This window comes from Syngnathus typhle, linkage group LG8, assembly GCF_033458585.1.
Source record: "Syngnathus typhle isolate RoL2023-S1 ecotype Sweden linkage group LG8, RoL_Styp_1.0, whole genome shotgun sequence".
Classification (NCBI taxonomy): Eukaryota; Metazoa; Chordata; class Actinopteri; order Syngnathiformes; family Syngnathidae; genus Syngnathus; species Syngnathus typhle.
The window spans coordinates 12,860,143-12,879,172 of record NC_083745.1 but is presented as its reverse complement, the minus strand read 5'-3'; the positions used below and the strand labels follow the sequence as shown (position 1 = coordinate 12,879,172).

The 19,030-nt window shown below is 45.3% G+C and overlaps 3 non-coding genes and 1 pseudogene across 3 annotated transcripts; all 4 read right to left on the bottom strand.

Moving 5' to 3' along the window:
• Window positions 1-17,434: 17,434 nt before the first annotated feature.
• On the bottom strand, window positions 17,435-17,553 carry LOC133159153 (5S ribosomal RNA). Its single transcript, XR_009715659.1, has one exon. It is a non-coding gene; the product is annotated as a 5S ribosomal RNA (ribosomal RNA).
• A 261-nt stretch (window positions 17,554-17,814) lies between these two features.
• On the bottom strand, window positions 17,815-17,933 carry LOC133158914 (5S ribosomal RNA). Its single transcript, XR_009715431.1, has one exon. It is a non-coding gene; the product is annotated as a 5S ribosomal RNA (ribosomal RNA).
• Window positions 17,934-18,402: 469 nt separating this feature from the next.
• LOC133159164 (5S ribosomal RNA) lies at window positions 18,403-18,521 on the bottom strand (annotated as a pseudogene).
• Window positions 18,522-18,786: 265 nt separating this feature from the next.
• LOC133158992 (5S ribosomal RNA) lies at window positions 18,787-18,905 on the bottom strand. The gene has a single exon (XR_009715503.1). It is a non-coding gene; the product is annotated as a 5S ribosomal RNA (ribosomal RNA).
• Between the last annotated feature and the right edge of the window lie 125 nt (window positions 18,906-19,030).

The following is a 19,030-nucleotide window of genomic DNA, read 5'->3' as shown; positions in this document are numbered from 1 at the left end:
TAAGACTATACCAAAGACTATAAAAATGGGACCCATTGCCTCCCTGCGTGTGTGACGATCATTGGGACTTAAAAAAAAAAAAAAAAAATTAAAAAAATTTTAAAAAAAAATTCATAAAAATTCGGTGCGTATTATACATGGGTACAAGCTTTTTTCCAGCATCAGCATGCCATTTTTAGGGGTGCGTACTATACATGGGGGCGCACTATACACGGAAAAAAACGGTATTGTTTGTTTTTTAATCTCCATGGCGGACTGGACGTCATACGGAGGCAGTATCATTGCGCATGCGCACTATGGATCCGATGCAAACAGTCCTCTTCTTGACTGACAATGAATGTGATAGTTTAATACAATCAGCAAATAACAAAATGCGTATTACAGGTAATATTTTATTTCACAACACTTTGAAGTGAACAGCAGAGACGAAAGGAGCAAACACGCTCCATACGAATGCAATGCTCTCGTATCAGACGCTTGCTCGATCACCTGCTCGTTTGCTGTCACAATGTACCCTACACAAATCAACAATCAACATTTGTTGCGGCTCCGAGTAACAACGAGGGGCAAGTTTTGGTTTCCAAGGGTGTTTTTATTCCTCTTCAAATTCTCTCCCATACAAAACTACCTTTTTCACATGTCCGCCTGTCACTTTCCTCTCTTTTCATCTGATCGCGGTGGTGCCTTTACGGGCAGTCGGAGAAATCAACAGCAACAAAAAAAAATACATCCAGCCTAGTTAAGACCATACCAAAGACTATAATGCCTCCCTGCTTGGCACTCGGCATTAAGGGTTGGAATTGGGGGGTTAGATCACCAAATGATTCCCAAGCGCGGCGCCGCTGCTGCTCACTGCTCCCCTCTCCCCCAGGGGATGGATCAAAATCACACGGGGATGGGTCAAATGCACCCAGATGCGTGTGTGACGATCATTGGGACTTTAAAAAAAATATAAAAATTGGGTGCGTATTATACATGGGTACAGGCTTTTTTCAAGCATCAGCATGCCATTTTTAGGGTGCGTATTATACATGGGGGCGCATTATACATAGAAAAAAACAGTATTCTCATTTGTTGTATTTAAATTAATCCGCGTTCTGCCATTGAAGCGGGGTGCATGCAAAGACCAGTCGTACAGACGGAACACTCATTCACTTCACCAAAACGCAACAATATAATTACGTGAGCTCTTTGCATAAACCTCGATGCAAAGAAATTCCTCTTTTTGGGTACAGACTACAAGGAGTACCGTTTTTTTCTGTGTATAATGCACAAAATTTAACTAATTTATTGTCCTAAAATCTGGGGTGCGCATTATACATGGGTACAATTTAAAAAAAAAATGTTTTTAAGAAAATCATGGTACAACAAAACCAACAACAGGACTGACCGACAAAGACGTGGAACAAAAAGACAGGGTGACATTACCAAAGACAGGAACAGAAACCAAACAGACATCATGACATCATCCGACGGTGAGCGAGGGGCAGACAGGACGTAAATACAAAACACGTTACATTGATTGAGGTGACACAGGAAGAGAGGGGCGACGCAAACAGAAACTATGGCAACCTAGACACATAGCAAAACTGGGGACGAGACATGACAAATCTCCCTCGAAATAAAACTTGAAATCACCTTTCTTCTTGTTTGTTGTCAATCGCGCATCGCATCCAGCCATCCTGCCCAACACACTTAGTCAGTAAAATTCATAATTTACGACACATCGTTTGATGCGATGGTGCAATCCGTGATGGTGTGTTATTGTCAAATATTGTTTGGTTTTTAATCTCCATCGTGGACCGGACGTCATAAAGAGGCAGTATCACTGCGCATGCGCACTATAGATCCGATGCGCAGAACGGATGCGCAAGTCACGTCAGCTATATAAAGAGCGAGAGTTCAGTTTTCTTCCTCCATCCATCCATCCATCTTCTTCCGCTTATCCGGGGTCGGGTCGCGGGGGCAGCAGCTTCAGGAGGGACTCCCAGACTTCCTTCTCCCCATCCACTTCATCTAGCTCATCCCGGGGGATCCCAAGGCGTTCCCAGGCCAGCTGAGAGACATAGTCTCTCCAGCGCATCCTGGGTCGTCCCCGGGGTCTCCTACCGGTGGGACATGCCCGGAACACCTCCCCAGGAGGCATCCTGATGAGATGCCCGAGCCACCTCATCTGGCTCCTCTCAACGTGGAGGAGCAGCGACTCTACTCAGAGTCTCTCCCGGATGACCGAACTTCTCACCCTATCTCTAAGGGAGAGCCCGGACATCCTGCGGAGAAAACTCATTTCGGCCGCTTGTATCCGGGATCTCGTTCTTTCGGTCACGACCCATAGCTCGTGACCATAGGTGAGGGTAGGAGCGTAAATCGACCGGTAAATTGAGAGCTTTGCCTTTTGGCTCAGCTCTCTCTTTACCACGACGGACCGGTACAAAGTCCGCATTACTGCCGACGCTGCACCGATCCGCCTGTCGATCTCGCGCTCCATCCTCCCCTCACTCATGAACAAGACCCCAAGATACTTAAACTCCTCCACTTGGGGCAGGATCTCATCCCCGATCCGGAGAGGGCATTCCACCCTTTTCCGATCGAGGACCATGGACTCGGACTTGGAGGTGCTGACCCTCATCCCGACCGCACACACTCGGCTGCGAACCGCTCCAGTGAGAGCTGGAGATCACGGCCTGAAGAAGCCAACAGCACCACGTCGTCTGCAAAAAGCAGAGACGCGATGCTGAGGTCCCCAAACCGGACACCCTCAACACCTCGGCTGCGCCTAGAAATTCTGTCCATAAAAACTATGAACAGAATCGGTGACAAAGGGCAGCCTTGGCGGAGTCCAACCCTCACTGAGAACGAATCCGACTTACTGCCGGAAATGCGGACCAAACTCTGGCATCGATGATACAGGGACCAAACCGCCCTTATCAGTTGGCTCGGTACCCCGTACTCCCGAAGCACCCCCCACAGAACCTCCCGAGGGACACGGTCGAACGCCTTCTCCAAGTCCACAAAACACATGTGGACTGGTTGGGCGAACTCCCATGCACTCTCGAGGATCCTGCTGAGGGTGAAGAGCTGGTCCACTGTTCCACGGCCAGGACGAAAGGCACACTGTTCCTCCGAGGTTCGACCTCCCGACGGACCCTCCTCTCCAGCACCCCTGAATAGACCTTACCAGGGAGGCTGAGGAGTGTAATTCCCCTGTAATTGCAACACACCCTCCGGTCCCCCTTCTTAAAGAGGGGAACCACCACCCCAGTCTGCCAATCCAGAGGCACTGTCCCCGATGTCCACGCGATGTTGTAGAGACGTGTCAGCCATGACAGCCCCACAACATCCAGAGCCCTTAAGAAATCCGGGCGGATCTCATCCACCCCCGGGGCCCTGCCACCGAGGAGTTTTTTAACTACGATGAGTTTTTTAACTACCTCGGTGACTTCGACCCCAGAGATTGGAGAGTCCGCCTCAGAGTCCCCAGGCCCCGCTTCCACAATGGAAGTTTTCTTCCTATTAGTTTCTATTCACAGTTAGCATTTTCAATCAGCAAATAACAAAATGCGTATTACAGGTAATATTTTATTTCACAACACTTTGCCTTGTTCCTTTCGTCTCTGCTGTTTCAAACACGCTCCATACAACCGCAATGCTCTCGTACCAGACGCTTGCTCGATCACCTGCTCGTTTGCTGTCACAATGTACCCTACACAAATCCGAAACATTTGTTGCGGCTCCGAGTCACGACGAGGGGCAAGTTTTGGTTTCCAAGGGTGTTTTTATTCCTCTTCAACGTCTCTCCCATACAGAGCCGCCTTTTTCACGTCCGCACGCCTTTTTCACATGTCCGCACTGATCGCGGTGGTGCGTTTACGGGCAGTCGGAGAAATCAACGCCAACAAAAAAAATTACATCCAGCCTAGTTAAGACCATACCAAAGACTATAAAAATGGGACCCATTGCCTCCCTGCGTGTGTGACGATCATTGGGACTTAAAAAAAAAAAGAAAATGGGTGCGTATTATACATGGGTACAGGCTTTTTTCCGTCATCAACATGCCATTTTTAGGGTGCGTATTATACATGGGGGCGCATTATACACGGAAAAAAACGGTATGTTTCCTTCACGGCTGCGCTTTATATTTATCTTATTTATCTGATCTTATTTCATATTTATATAGAAATGTCACTTTTTATCCGGCCAAAATATCATTCCTTTGTCGAGAGCCGTATGCAACGAAATTTCGTTTTGTGTGCACCGAGTGTGTCATGATGTCGGGGTTTAGTAGATACTTTTGTTTTGTCCTGTCCCTCGTGTTTTCACTTCCTGTTTTATTTTGTACAGAGCATGGGCCCTTCCCCTGCACGACCGTCCGCTTGACCTCCCCGGGATGATAACTACGTGCACCTGTGTCGTCCGCCCTGATTGTCCGCACCTGTGTCCTCCTCCCTCCGTATGTGTATTTAGTCTACGTCTTCCCCTCCCCTTGTGCCAGTGCGTCTTCCGAGCCATGACCACCAGCGACTCCATAGCCCAAGCTATTTCCCGAGCTTTGCCCGTGCGACCTTGCCTTTGTTTTTCCCTCCGTGTGAGGCGCCTTTTGTCTGCAGTTCTCAGCCCTTTTTTCCCTCAAGTAGAGGCGCTTTTGGTTATCCCCTTTTTTCCTCGTGTCGAGGCACTTTTGGTTGTCCCCTTTTTCCCTCCTTGCGAGGCGCCTTTTGTTTTTGGAGCGGTCATCCGCAGAGGAAATAAACTCCTTGAACTTTCGAACTCTGCATTCGAGTCCTCTCCCTGCTCTGTGCCTGACAGTACGCACTGGCCAGGCATCGACGCTAGCCCAACACCAGCAGCAGGTCGATGCCCTGGGAGTGGAAGTCCACGAAATCTGGAAAACCCAAGAAGACTTCAGAGCGGCGGTGGCTGCCCAGGTGGGATCACTGAGTCGGCAGATGCAGGACATTGTCACGCTGCTGACCGCTGGACCAACAGCGAACCCCAGTCCTCCAGTGCCCTCCCCGATCGATCGGCAGGTTCCCGCGCCCATGGCAATGGGGGTCAGGCTGGCTCCCCCTGAACGATACGCTGGAGAACCCGGGGGCAGCAAAGCCTTCGTCACAGAGTGTGAGATGCAATTTGAGCGGGCCCCAGGCGATTTCCCCACCGAACGCTCCCGGGTGGACTACATGCTCTCGTACTTGACAGGAAGAGCCCGGGCGTGGGCAACGGCAGAATGGGCCTGGGATTCCCCCACCTGCCGCTCTCTCTCCGCGTTCGTCGAGGCCCTGCGCATGGTATTCGATCCAGTTTCCTCGGACCGTGAAAAGGCGCGCGAGCTCTGCCAGCTGTCCCAGGGTCAAGAGTCAGTCAGCGACTACGCGATCCGCTTCCGCACTCTGGCCGCGGAATGCGGGTGGAACCAGACGGCCCTGTACGATATCTTCCTCAAAGGTCTTTCTGGAACCATCCAGGACCAACTCGTTCCCCTCGATCTCCCCGCTGACCTTGACGCGCGCATTGCGCTGGCTATCCGCACAGACAATCGCCTGCAGGACCGGAAGAAGCAGCGCGCAAGCCGGAGCGCGACCGTCCTCCCCCCCCGTGGCCGGGTTGGCATCGCCGCACCTCGGGACGCACCGCCAATCATCGAACACGGCACTGCTACCGCCCGGGGCTGAACCCATGCAACTCGGCAGAGCCAAGTTGAGCGCCGAGGAGAAGCAGCGCCGACACCAGGAAGGTCGATGCTATTACTGCGGCACTCTGGGACATATTGTCGTCTCCTGCCCCGAGAAACGGACCACGAAGGTAAGCGCCTTCTCCAGTAGCCAGCAGAAAGGTCAGAGCCTACCCATCGGTACCCTTACATGTTTCGGGAAAAGCACCCAACTATGGGTGTTAATTGACTCCAGGGCAGACGAGAGCTTGATCGACTGGACACGTCGCTCAAGGCGGGATTGATCAGACCCTCGTCCTCCCCTGCAGGGGCCGGGTTTTTCTTTGTGGGAAAAAAGGACGGTACCCTACGCCCCTGCATAGACTATAGCCCCCTCAACCAGATCACTATTAAAAATCGCTACCCTCTTCCACTCATGGCGACGGTCTTCGATCAGTTGCAGCAAGCTCGGATTTCCACCAAATTAGATCTGCGTAATGCTTACCACCTCGTGCGCATCTGGGAGGGAGATGAATGGAAGACGGGGTTCAACACCCCTTGAGGACACTTTGAGTACCTGGTGATGCCATTTGGTCCCACCAATGCCCCCGCCGTGTTTCAAGCAATGATTAACGATGTTCTGGGAGACTTTATAGATCGTTTTGTTTATGTCTACTTGGATGACATTCTAATCTATTAACCTGATATGCAGACCCATGAGAACCATGTTAAGTCGGTCCTGCAACGCCTCCTGGACCATCACCTGTACGTGAAGGCGGAGAAGAGCGAGTTCCACGTCGACACTATATCCTTCCTTGGCTTCATCATAACACCCGGTAAGGTACGAATGGACCCAGCAAAAGTAAGCGCCGTGACCCAATGGCCCAGACCCTATAACCGCAAGAAAGTGCAGCAATTTCTAGGCTTTGCTAATTTCTACAGACGTTTCATCCGAGGCTTCAGCGCCACAGCGGCCCCGCTGCATGCTCTGACTTCTCCAACGACCCCCTTCTGTTGGATGGCGGAGGCAGAGGCCGCCTTCCAGGAACTAAAGAGGCGATTCAGCACCGCCCCGATCCACACACTACCCGACCCCTCTCGGCAGTTCGTGGTGGAGGTAGACGCCTCCAGTCGAGGAATCGGCGCTGTCCTGTCCCAAAGGTCACCAGAGGACAACAAGCTTCATCCGTGCACCTACCTGTCCCGACAGATGACCCCCGCCGAACAAAACTACGACGTAGGTGATCGAGATCTGTTGGCAGTGAAGCAGGCGCTCGAGGAGTGGAGACACTGGCTGGAGGGAGCCCAACAACCCTTCCTAGTGTGGACGGATCATAAAAGCCTACAGTACCTCAAGAATGCAAAACGGCTGAACTCACGGCAGGCACATTGGTCGCTTTTTTTTAACAGTTTCAATTTCACCCTGTCCTACAGACCGGGTGCCAAGAACGTCAAACCCGATGCACTGTTGCGCGTCTACAGTCCAGATCCGGAGGCCAAGGAGCCCGAACCCATTCTTCGCCCTCACTGTGTGGTGGGGGCCGTGACCTGGCCCATAGAAGATCAAGTGAAGCAGGCCAACGGCGACGCACCACCTCCTGGTAACTGCCCAACGAATCGACTTTTTGTGCCGCCCACGCTGCGTCCCCAAGTCATCCACTGGGGACACACCTCCCGGCTCGCCTGCCATCCCGGCGTGCGACGAACCCTGTACGTTGTACAGATGCGATTCTGGTGGCCCTCCATGGAGGCCGACGTCAGGGAGTACGTGGCAGCCTGCTCCGTTTGTGCGCGGAACAAGAACACCCCCGGCGCCCGGGTGGGGTTGCTGCAACCTCTCCCCTTTCCCTCTCGTCCCTGGGCCGACATCTCTGTGGACTTTGTCACGGGACTTCCCGAGTCCAAAGGGAAGACGACGATACTCACAGTAGTGGACCGGTTTTCGAAGATGGCCCACTTCATTGCCTGGCCCAAGTTGCCCTCAGCCAAACGAACGGCCGAAGTTCTCATGGACCATGTTTTTAGAATACACGGGTTCCCGCGGGACGTTGTCTCAGATAGGGGTCCCCAGTTCGTGTCCAGGTTCTGGAAGGAGTTTTGTAAACTCATAGGGGCCACCGTGAGTCTCACGTCAGGCTACCACCCGGAGGCAAACGGCCAGGCCGAATGCATCAACCAACAACTGGAAACAGGCCTCCGCTGCCTGGTGACCCAGAACCCCTCCACGTGGAGCAAGAATTTGACATGGGTAGCATACACCCACAACTCCCTTCCAACCACGGCTACTGGAATGTCCCCGTTCATGTGTGTTTTCGGCTATCAGCCCCCGGTCTTCCCTGACAACGAGCCAGACGTGTCGGTGACCTCGGCGCGCGCCGTGGTGAGGAGATGTCGCCGCATCTGGGCGGCCGTACGAGCCACGCTGGTCCGCCAGGGAGACCGAGTGAAGAGGATGGCCGACCGGAGACGACGGCCGGCGCCCGCCTACCAGCGGGGCCAACGGGTCTGGCTGTCCGCCCGGGACCTTCCCCTCCAGGTGGGCTCCAGAAAGTTGGCCCCTCGTTTTGTGGGGCCATTCCCCATTTCTAAGGTCGTGAACCCACCGCTGTACGACTTCGCCTGCCCAGGTCCCCCCACCTTCCACGTGGGGAAGATCAAGCCGGTCAGGGAAAGTGGGATGGTGCCAACTCCCGAGCCGCCTCCCGAGCCGCCTCCGCGAACTGTGGGGGGTGGGCCTGCGTACACGGTCAAGGAGCTACTGGACGTACGCAGGAAGGGTAGGGGCTGGCAATACCTGGTCGACTGGGAGGGTAATAGGCCAGAAGAGCGGCAATGGGTGCTGCGCAGCTATATCCTGGATCCCGGTCTGCTGGAGGCCTTCTACGCTGCTCACCCCGATGCCCCTGGTCCGTCTGGGATCCGGCCCTAGAGGGGGGGGTTATGTCATGATGTCGGGGTTTTGTAGATTGTTTTGTTTTGTCCTGTCCCTCGTGTTTTCACTTCCTGTTTTATTTTGTACAGAGTATGGGCCCTTCCCCTGCACGACCGTCCGCTTGACCTCACCGGGATGATAACTACGTGCACATGTGTCGTCCGCCCTGATTGTCCGCACCTGTGTCCTCCTCCCTCCGTATGTGTATTTAGTCTGCGTCTTCCCCTCGCCTTGTGCCAGTGCGTCTTGCGAGCCATGACCACCAGCGACTCCATAGCCCCAGCTATTTCCCGAGCTTTGCCCGTGCGATCTTGCCTTTGCTTTTCCCTCCGTGTGAGGCGCCTTTTGTTTGCAGTTCTCAGCCCTTTTTTCCCTCGAGTAGAGGCACTTTTGGTTATCCCCTTTTTTCCTCGTGTCGAGGCACTTTTGGTTGTCCCCTTTTTCCCTCCTTGCGAGGCGCCTTTTGTTTTTGGAGCGGTCATCCGCAGAGGAAATAAACTCCTTGAACTTTCGAACTCTGCATTCGAGTCCTCTCCCTGCTCTGTGCCTGACAGTGTTTATAAAATGACAATAAAGTCTGTCTAAGTCTAAGTCTAAGTCATATATTACAAAGGAATTAATTGATTGTGATCATCATTCATCCATCCATCCATTTTATTACTCAGGTATTTTCAAAGCAAATTAATATTGTTGCATTTATTAATTTGCATTAACATGACAGCGCAATATACTTAAAAGCTGACACTATAGCAATGTCAAACGTGTTCATTTAAGAAAAAGCCACACGCGTTTTGTGATCAAATCTTTCATAACGAGAATGATTTGAGTGAATTGATCTGAATGAATAATTGAGAAGAAATTTCAGTTCTGAAAGCTCCTTTTGTCCCAAGCAAAGTGACAGATGATGGGGAGGGGGGATAAAAATCGTAACAATAACTCTATAAAAAATGTCAAGCCGTGACGATATGTCCCCCCCCAACTTATTTTGATAACGGTGAGTGCTGGACTCCCGCTGTTTTTTTTTTGTGTCTTCCTGGGGTCTGTTCAGGTTGTGTGGCAAATTTGAACAGGTTCCCTCATTCCTAGGCAAAATTACAGGGGGGTAACAAATCGTCACAGCTACCCCGTGAGGATATGTCCCCCCCCCCCCTTATTTTGAGAACGGTGAGTGCTGGACTCCAGCGTTTTGTTTTTCTGATTTGTGCAGTGATACCGTTATTACTGCACTTTATCAATTTCTTTGGCCTTATTTTGGTCAAACAACTTTGTTTCTTAATCAGATAACATACATCAAAAATTATAGCTTTAAACTTTATTAAGAAAAAAAATTATTTTTTTAAATAATAAAATAATGAAAAAATAAAAATTTTAATTAAAAAAAAAAGCAAAATTGTCTTCAAGCAAGCTTAAAAAATTTGGCATTTAATTTCTGTACATGTTGTACACAAAAAAGAGCCTTCGGTTGGAGGCTCTCCGACACACAAGATGGAACCACCTGCAACACTCATCACACTGAATCTGGTAAACAAAGAAAAAAGCAAGATCCTACAATGCAGCACATTTACAATAATTTACAACGAATGTGTAATTCAATATATTTCTTAATCATCACATGCATTAGTTAACAAGACCTGACATAATTACCCATCTGTTGTCTGTGTCATGTGTAGCTTCCCCACAAACAAAGCACAAGTTAGATAAATCATCTGTGAAAACAAAGACAGAAGAATTGCTATAGTACTTCCCTGTGTAAAACTTAACTGAGTTGTATATAGCATTGATAGCACAGTCAGGACCATTCTTTGGGTGGCAATAAGATCTCTTGGGTGCATATTTCTTACCAGTCTCTAATAGAAGTGTGGTGGCAATTCGCAGCCTGTACCTATTTACATCATGTGCCTTTGCTGAGAAATCTATTTCTTCATTTGAAAGATGTTCTGCAAACTGAAAAAGACAATGTCAGATGTTTACAGTACATAAAGAATGATTTAAATGTTTCTTTTGCCTATATATCATACAAAAAATTCTGCTGTCAGACAATAATTTGTTTTAGTCCTTTGTTGTATGAACTCTAAATTATTTTTTTTAGTTTTGAGTACCGTATTTTCCGCGCTATTAGGCGCACCTAAAAACCAAAAAACACAGTGCGCCTTATAATCCAGAGCGCCTTATATATGGCTCAATTGATAATTTGTTGATCCATACTGGTTGTACACAGTGCTCTGCCAAAATATTTCAGTACGTTTTAGTACGACTAGTAAATTGCAAGGTCGCATCGCTTTCCAACATTACGGCAACTGTAGTCAGGGGGCGTCACCGAATAGCTGTTGTACCCGCAAGGCTATTTCATTTCAAAATAGGCTGCTCCGTTAATGTTCCGAGTAAATCTACGGATCGATATGGAAGGGAAACATAGGTAAGCAGTACCAATCCGTTAGATCGAACTTTAGTCAGTTCCGATCATTTTATAGGAGATCGTTTGAGAAACGCGATTGTTTACACTTTGCTGAGGCTCATGGGAGATTGCAAGCTGAGGCTCATGGGAAATTGCGGATGGCTAATGCTATAACGATAGCTGCTATACGCGCGAGGCTATTTCATGTCAAAATAGGCTGCTCTGTTAATGTTGTGAGTAAATCTACGGATCGATATGGAAGGGAAACATAGGTAAGTAGTACCAATGCGTTAGATCGAACTTTAGTCAGTTCCGATCATTTTATAGCAGATCGTTTGAGAAACGCGATTGTTTACAGAGGGCTCGTTGGTTATTGGCTAGTGGATGCATACCGCAACCCTAGTCAACCTCAGTTTGTTGCAGTATAGCTTCTATTTTATGCGCCTTATAATCCGGTGCGCCTAATAGTGCAGAAAATACGATAATGTTTAAATAAGTTTTTGCATAATTGAGTGATATGAGTTTGGTAAATCTAGTCTGTAAATCAAATGCATACTTTCAAAGCAAATACACCACAAGAGGTTGAATCTTGTTGCTTGGGATGGGGGACAGTGCCACAAGTCCACCTGGAAACATTGCACCCTTTCTTGCGCATGAACGCCCTGAAATATAAGAGCCAGTACATATGATCACAAATTTCAAGTTTTATCCGTCAATTACTTAATTTATATTGGTAAAAACAAAAACCTAGTCCACTTTCAAAAGAAAGCGCACATCTTCAGTTAAATGTTGATATCACAATAGTACTCTGACTTTTAGAAGCTGTGCTTACCGGGTTGATTTCAGGCATTTTTTTAATGTCCATTTGAGACTCACCAAGAGGATCAACTAGTAAGGACCTTTTTTCTCCTGCCATGATTGCCTATATTTTAAACACAAAAAATGAGGTTTTATTATTCATATGCATGAATTATTAAACATTTTGCACATAACTATATATTTTTTGCTGTAATGTTACTCCTCTTGTGGCATTAAAACATTTCTTTACCGCCAGCTTCCAATGCTTATGCTCATTGACAATGCCAACAATAAGTTTGTATTCCACCGGGTTGATCTAAAAATAAACGTCTGTGTATTTGCGTAAAATGCGTAAAGAACAAAATTAATGCCAATTGAGTTTTTTAATAAAATTGTTATGTCTTAATAACGTTGTTGGGCCACTAATTGGCCCGACAACAATATTAAGACATTTAACTTCATTGATAATTTTGCAAGCTATAATTCAATAAACAGTACTAATATAGACACACCTTGAGTCTCTGGCTCTTTCCATTCCATTAATTTGTCATTGCAAATGAGTCTATATAGGAAATCTTTTCCATGCTGATTTGGTTGCGTTTGTTCACCAACAACAGGAGGTACGCGTTTATAACCTATAATTGAAACGGCAAACAAATTGAAACGGGACGTGCTTTCCCTTCCAGGCATCTTGAACGTCTGCCAAAAATAAGTCAGAACAATACCTCAAAATATAATTGGAAATTTGGTTCATTCCATAGCAGCAAGTGGCATTTTTAAAACACTGTGAGTACAATACCTATGTGCCACATATCCATAATGTATGTTTTAATATGTTTACAGTTTTATCATGAATATATCTTACATTTGTCCACATTTTCCCTCGTTTGTCTAAAAGTCAAAGACAGTCGTGGTGGTGTTGCGGTATTAAGAACAGGGGAAAAGGGAGCCGTGGCTGAAGAAGCTGTGGCTGAAGGAACAGTGGCAGAGGGGGCAGTGGCTGGAGGAGCTGAGGCTGGAGAAGCATTGGCAGTGGGAGCGGTGCTTGGAGGAGCTGAGGCTGGAGGAGCAGTGGCAGTGGGAGCGGTGCTTGGAGGAGCTGCGCCTGGTGGAGCAGTGACAGAGGGAGCGGTGCTTGGAGGAGCTGAGGCTGGAGGAGCAGTGGCAGAGGGGGCAATGGCTGGAGGACCTGAGGCTAGAGGAGCAGTGGCAGTGGGAGCGGTGTTTGGAGGAGCTGCGGCTGGTGGAGCAGTGGCATAGGGAGCGGTGCTTGGAGGAGCTGCGGCTGGTGGAGCAGTGGGAGAGGGAGGGGTGGTTGGAGGAGCTGAGGCTGGAGGAGCAGTGGTAGAGGGAGCTGCGGCTGGAGGAGCAGTGGCTGGAGGAGCAGTGGCTGGTGGGGATGGTGACTGTCATCCAGGAGGATGCTCCCTTTTTGTTTTCATACCTATGAGGCACTCTTTGTTTATTTTTTGTATGGTTTTAGGTGGTCAATGTTTATTTTGGGGACCAAGGCTCCATTCTCATCCTGGAGGTCAGCTGTCTTGCCCTCAATGGCCATAATTTTGTATGGCCCCAAAAAATTGGGGTTCAATTTTCCTCCCTTTCTTTGTTGAGACCTGATATTTTGTCTTAGAACAAGATCTCCGATGTGTACAGTTGGTGTGGTCCCTGAGGTTATTTTTGGGTGCCTTGTTTTTTCCTTTGCTTTTCTAATGTGCTCTCTAACTTGCTCAAATAGTTGGTCTTGTTCGTTATGGTCTTGTGCCATAACTTCCATCCCCACCACATCCTCCACAGTGCCATCAACCTTCAGAAAAAGCAAACATTTGCTGTCATGATTAAAGTGTCAACAAGTTATAGTTTTGAAGTTAAGTGACAAACCACTTTGCTCAGAGCTCTAAAAAACAAAATCAGTTTTAAAATTGCGCTGGTGACAGTGTTGTTGATTTTTTATTAATTTTGGAGAATTGTATATAAATGACTCCAATAACAATTTTTAAACCAAAATGTCTTTTTTCTGACCTAACAGTTTTTATAGTGCATGTTATTTACTTTGAAAGTGCCCTGAAAACAAAAACTCACGAGCAACATCATAACAAGAAATTGTCAAAGATTAATGTGGGTAAATGAAGTATACTCACCTTTGAATTGTCCCATTTAATTTTTCTACCAACTCATTACACCGTGTTCCAAATTATTATGCAAATGATATTTATCTCAGATTTTCCTAAATAGTCGATGAAAAATGAGTCAGCATAATTTTCAAGTCATCAACCATTAGTTTAATGAATTCGAATGTTATTGAACAAACCTCCCAATGATAACAGAATTTTTCAAAAATAAAAAACTTAAAATGCACTGTTCCAAATTATTACGCACAACAGAGTTTTATAACATTTTATAGGTTGTTATGAACTGAAATGCTCATCTTTAGAATTTACAGCATTAGGAGGTCATATTTACTGAAATCAAAAGCTATTTCAATCAAAAACATCTTAACAGGTCAAGTTACATTTTAACATAGGACCCTTTATTTGATAGCAGCTTCACAATTCTTGCATCCATTGACCTTGTGAGTTTTTGGAGAGTTTCTGCTTGAATTTCTTTGCAGGATGTCAGAATAGCCTCCCAGAGCTGCTGTTTGGATGTGAACTGCCTCCCACCCTCATGGATCTTCTGTTTGAGGATGCTCCAAAGGTTCTCAATAGGATTGAGGTCAGGGGAGGATGGGGGCCACACCATGAGTTTCTCTCCTTTTATGCCCATAGCAGCCAATGATGCAGAGGTATTCCTTGCAGCATGAGATGGTGCATTGTCATGCATGAAGATGATTTTGCTACGGAAAGCACGGTTCTTCTTTTTGTACCATGGAAGAAAGTGGTCAGTCAGAAACTCCACATACTTTACAGATGTCATTTTCACACCTTCAGGGACCCTAAAGGGGCCAACCAGCTCTCTCCCCATGATTCCGGCCCAAAACATGACTCCGCCACCTCCTTGCTGACGTCGCAGCCTTGTTGGGACATGGTGGCCGTCCACCAACCATCCACGACTCCATCCATCTGGACCATCCAAGGTTGCACGGCACTCATCAGTGAACAAGACTGTTTGAAAATTAGTCTTCATGTATTCCTGGGCCCACTGCAGCCGTTTCTGCTTGTGAGCATTGTTTAGGGGTGGCCGAATAGAGGGTTTCCGCATAACTGCAAGACTCTGGATGATCCTACACCTTGATGTTCGTGGGACTCCAGAGGCACCAGCAGCTTCAAATATCTGTTTGCTACTCTGTAATGGCATTTTAGCAGCTGCTCTCTTAATCCGATGTTTTTGTCTGGCAGAAACCTTCCTCGTTGTGCCTTTATCTGCACGAACCCGTGTGTGCTCTGAATCAGCCACAAATCTCTTTACAGTACGATGATCACGCTTAAGTTTTCGTGAAATATCTAAGGTCTTCCTACCTTGTCCAAGGTATTGAACTATTTCACGCTTTTCGACAGCAGAGAGATCCTTTTTCTTTCCCATGTTGCTTGGAAATGGTCATGTGCTTAAAATGTGGAACGCCATTCTTAAGTAGTTTTTCCTTAATTGGGCTCACCTGGCAGACTACTTATCACAGGTGTCTGAGATTGATTTCAGTGATCCAAAGAGCCCTGACACACAATACCGTCCATGAGTTTAATTGAAAAACAAAAAATGTAATCTTTATGACACTTAAATACAATTTGCATAATAATTTGGAACACGGGTATATCCCCAAACAATAAAACGATGACAAAGCTTTTAAAAACAAATGTGTTGTTACTCAAGTCTTTGTTTACATCCAAACGTAAACATTTACTCCTCAAAAGTCCTGCTAGTTTATTGAAGGCATTGTGTGAGATTGCTCTGAATCTTTTAAAAGGACATCTACCCTTAAAATCAAAACTTAAAAGGTGGTTTCATATTGGCTTTATTAGCGGGATTTACACCTGTTCTGGGGAGCGTTATTACTGGTTTTATGAACAAATAATAAAATGAGTTTGAAAACGGCGCAGAAAATGTTCCTGATCTCCCCTTACCAGCTCAAGAGGCTCAATAAACCAGCCCCTACTATTCGGGACACCGCCGAGTATTCTTTGGATGAGGAGATAAAACAGGTTTTAGATAATAAAAATTTAAATCAATATGAAAAGATCAAAATTTATCAATCCCTGATGCAGCGTTATATGGGTTTGATCAAACAAAGAGATTCTGAGCAGATTCCTGTTACGATTCGTAATGAAGAGAGGGTTGCTGAAGAGGGAGGGAAAGCGCCCCAAAAAGTGACAGATTGTTTTTGAGACAAGAGGAAGGTTAGACTGCTCCTCACGCAGTGTGGATCAATCGCAGGCGATGACGGAGGCTGCATCAAGGGGGGAGGGGAGCCCACGGGCGGGGGGGTTGGGGTGTAATTTTGTTTTGGGGTGTTATACACGGGTTTGTTGTGTTCAATGTTATGCTTCTCTCAAAATCTTATTTATGTCTACTGGTAATTTGGCAACAACTGTTCACAAGAAGGTTCCGCTGATACTTTTGTTTTATGACTAACTTTAAAGTGTTAACATGGCGCAAGGTGTAAATCTTAATTTTGTAACTTGGAACTGCTGGGGGCTCCAACGTTATAAAAAGGTTAAGCAGGTCATGAGCAAACTAAAAAATATGGATGCTAAAGTGGTGTTTTTACAAGAAACTCATCTGATGGAGGGCGATGAAAAAAGGATCAGAAGAAGGTGGCGGGGTAATATATATATACATCTGCATTTACCTCCCGCGCAAGAGGAGTAATGATACTCATTCATGAAACTGTTCCATTCCAGGTAAACAATGTTATTAAAGATAAGAGGGGCCGATACTTAATAATTCAAGCTTGGCTATTCACAGAAAGCATAAATTTAGTAAATGTGTATGGTCCTAATATTGATGACTCTTCTTTCTATGAAGACTTGTTTCTTATGCTTCCATCTCTGTCGGGACATCATATAATAGCAGGAGACTACAATTGTACGTTAGAACCAGGGTGGGACCGCTCAACGGGAGTAGACCACTCATAATAACTGTAGATCAACTATAAAGCAATTCATGAAGGACCTGAAATTAACAGATATTTGGAGAACACTGAATCCACAAAGTAAATCATATTCATGTTATTCTGCAACATTCCAAACATATTCACGTATAGATTATTATTTAATTTCAGCAGATTTGATATCAAAAATTAAAAGTTGTGCATATGATAATATTGCTATATCAGATCATGCACCTTGTAAGCTAATTTATTGAGATGATGATATCACCTGTGATCCACCGAGATGGAGGTTTCAGCACAAGTGGTTACAAGATGAAGAATTCATACAATTTATAGGAAATCAAATTGATGAGTATTTTTTACTTAATAGGAATCAAACATCTGCAAGAGTCAGATGGGACGCTTTTAAAGCATTCCTCAGAGGACACATAATTAGTTATACTGGCCAAAAAGCTAAAAAAGCTAAACAAGAACTAAAACTCCTGGAAAATAATATCAACAAAGCCCAGGAGAAAGTATTTCAGAACAACGATCCTGTGGCGGCAAAAGAAATAAATAAATAAATAAATAAATAAATAAATAAATAAATAAATAAATAAATAAATAAATAAATAAAGCTTACAGCACCTGGTATTCCCAGGCGGTCTCCCATCCAAGTACTAACCAGGCCCGACCCTGCTTAGCTTCCGAGATCGGACGAGATCGGGGGTTCTCAGGGTAGTATGGCCGTAAGCCGTGATCACACTCAAAATCGTAAATTTTATATATAATGCTACGGATGACGCCACTATATAGGTTGGAAACTCGGGTTATAATTTCAATGTCGGAGTTTAAACTCGGGTTGCAGTTTCCGAATGCCATACGTAATGGGTGTTGTAAGTAAGTAAGTAAGTAAGTAAGTAAGTAAGTAAGTAAGTAAATAAATAAATAAATAAATAAATAAATAAATAAATAAATAAATAAATAAATAAATAAATAAATAAATAAATAAATAAAGCTTACAGCACCTGGTATTCCCAGGCGGTCTCCCATCCAAGTACTAACCAGGCCCGACCGTGCTTAGCTTCCGAGATCGGACGAGATCGGGCGTTCTCAGGGTAGTATGGCCGTAAGCCGTGATCACACTCAAAATCGTGCATTTTATATATAATGCTACGGATGACGACACTATATAGGTTGGAAACTCTGGTTATAATTTCAATGTCGGAGTTTAAACTCGGGTTGCAGTTTCCGAATGCCATACGTAATGGGTGTTGTCAAAATTTGCTTTAACAATTGAAGTGGGGGGAAAATAAATAAATAAATAAATAAATAAATAAATAAATAAATAAATAAATAAATAAATAAATAAATAAATAAATAAGTAAGTAAGTAAGTAAGTAAGTAAGTAAGTAAGTAAGTAAGTAAGTAAATAAATAAATAAATAAATAAATAAATAAATAAATAAATAAGTAAGTAAGTAAGTAAGTAAGTAAATAAATAAATACATAAATAAATAAATACATAAATAAATAAATAAATAAATAAATAAATAAATAAATAAATAAATAAATAAATAAATAAATAAATAAATAAATAAATAAAGCTTACAGCACCTGGTATTCCCAGGCGGTCTCTCATCCAAGTATTAACCAGGCCCGACCCTGCCCAGCTTCCGAGATCGGACGAGATCGGGCGTTCTCAGGGTAGTATGGCCGTAAGCCGTGATCACACTCAAAATCGTGCATTTTATATATAATGCTACGGATGACGCCACTATATAGGTTGGAAACTCTGGTTATAATTTCAATGTCGGAGTTTAAACTCGGGTTGCAGTTTCCGAATGCCATACGTAATGGGTGTTGTCAAAATTTGCTTTAACAATTGAAGTGGGGGGAAAATAAATAAATAAATAAATAAATAAATAAATAAATAAATGAGTAAGTAAGTAAGTAAGTAAGTAAGTAAGTAAGTAAATAAATAAATAAAGCTTACAGCACCTGGTATTCCCAGGCGGTCTCCCATCCAAGTACTAACCAGGCCCGACCCTGCTTAGCTTCCGGGATCGGACGAGATCGGGCGTTCTCAGGGTAGTATGGCCGTAAGCCGTGATCATTCTCAAAATCATGCATTTTATAGATACATAGTAAAGTAAGTACTTATAGATTAAGTAAGTAAGTAAGTAAGTAAGTAAGTAAGTAAGTAAGTAAGTAAGTAAGTAAGTAAATAAAT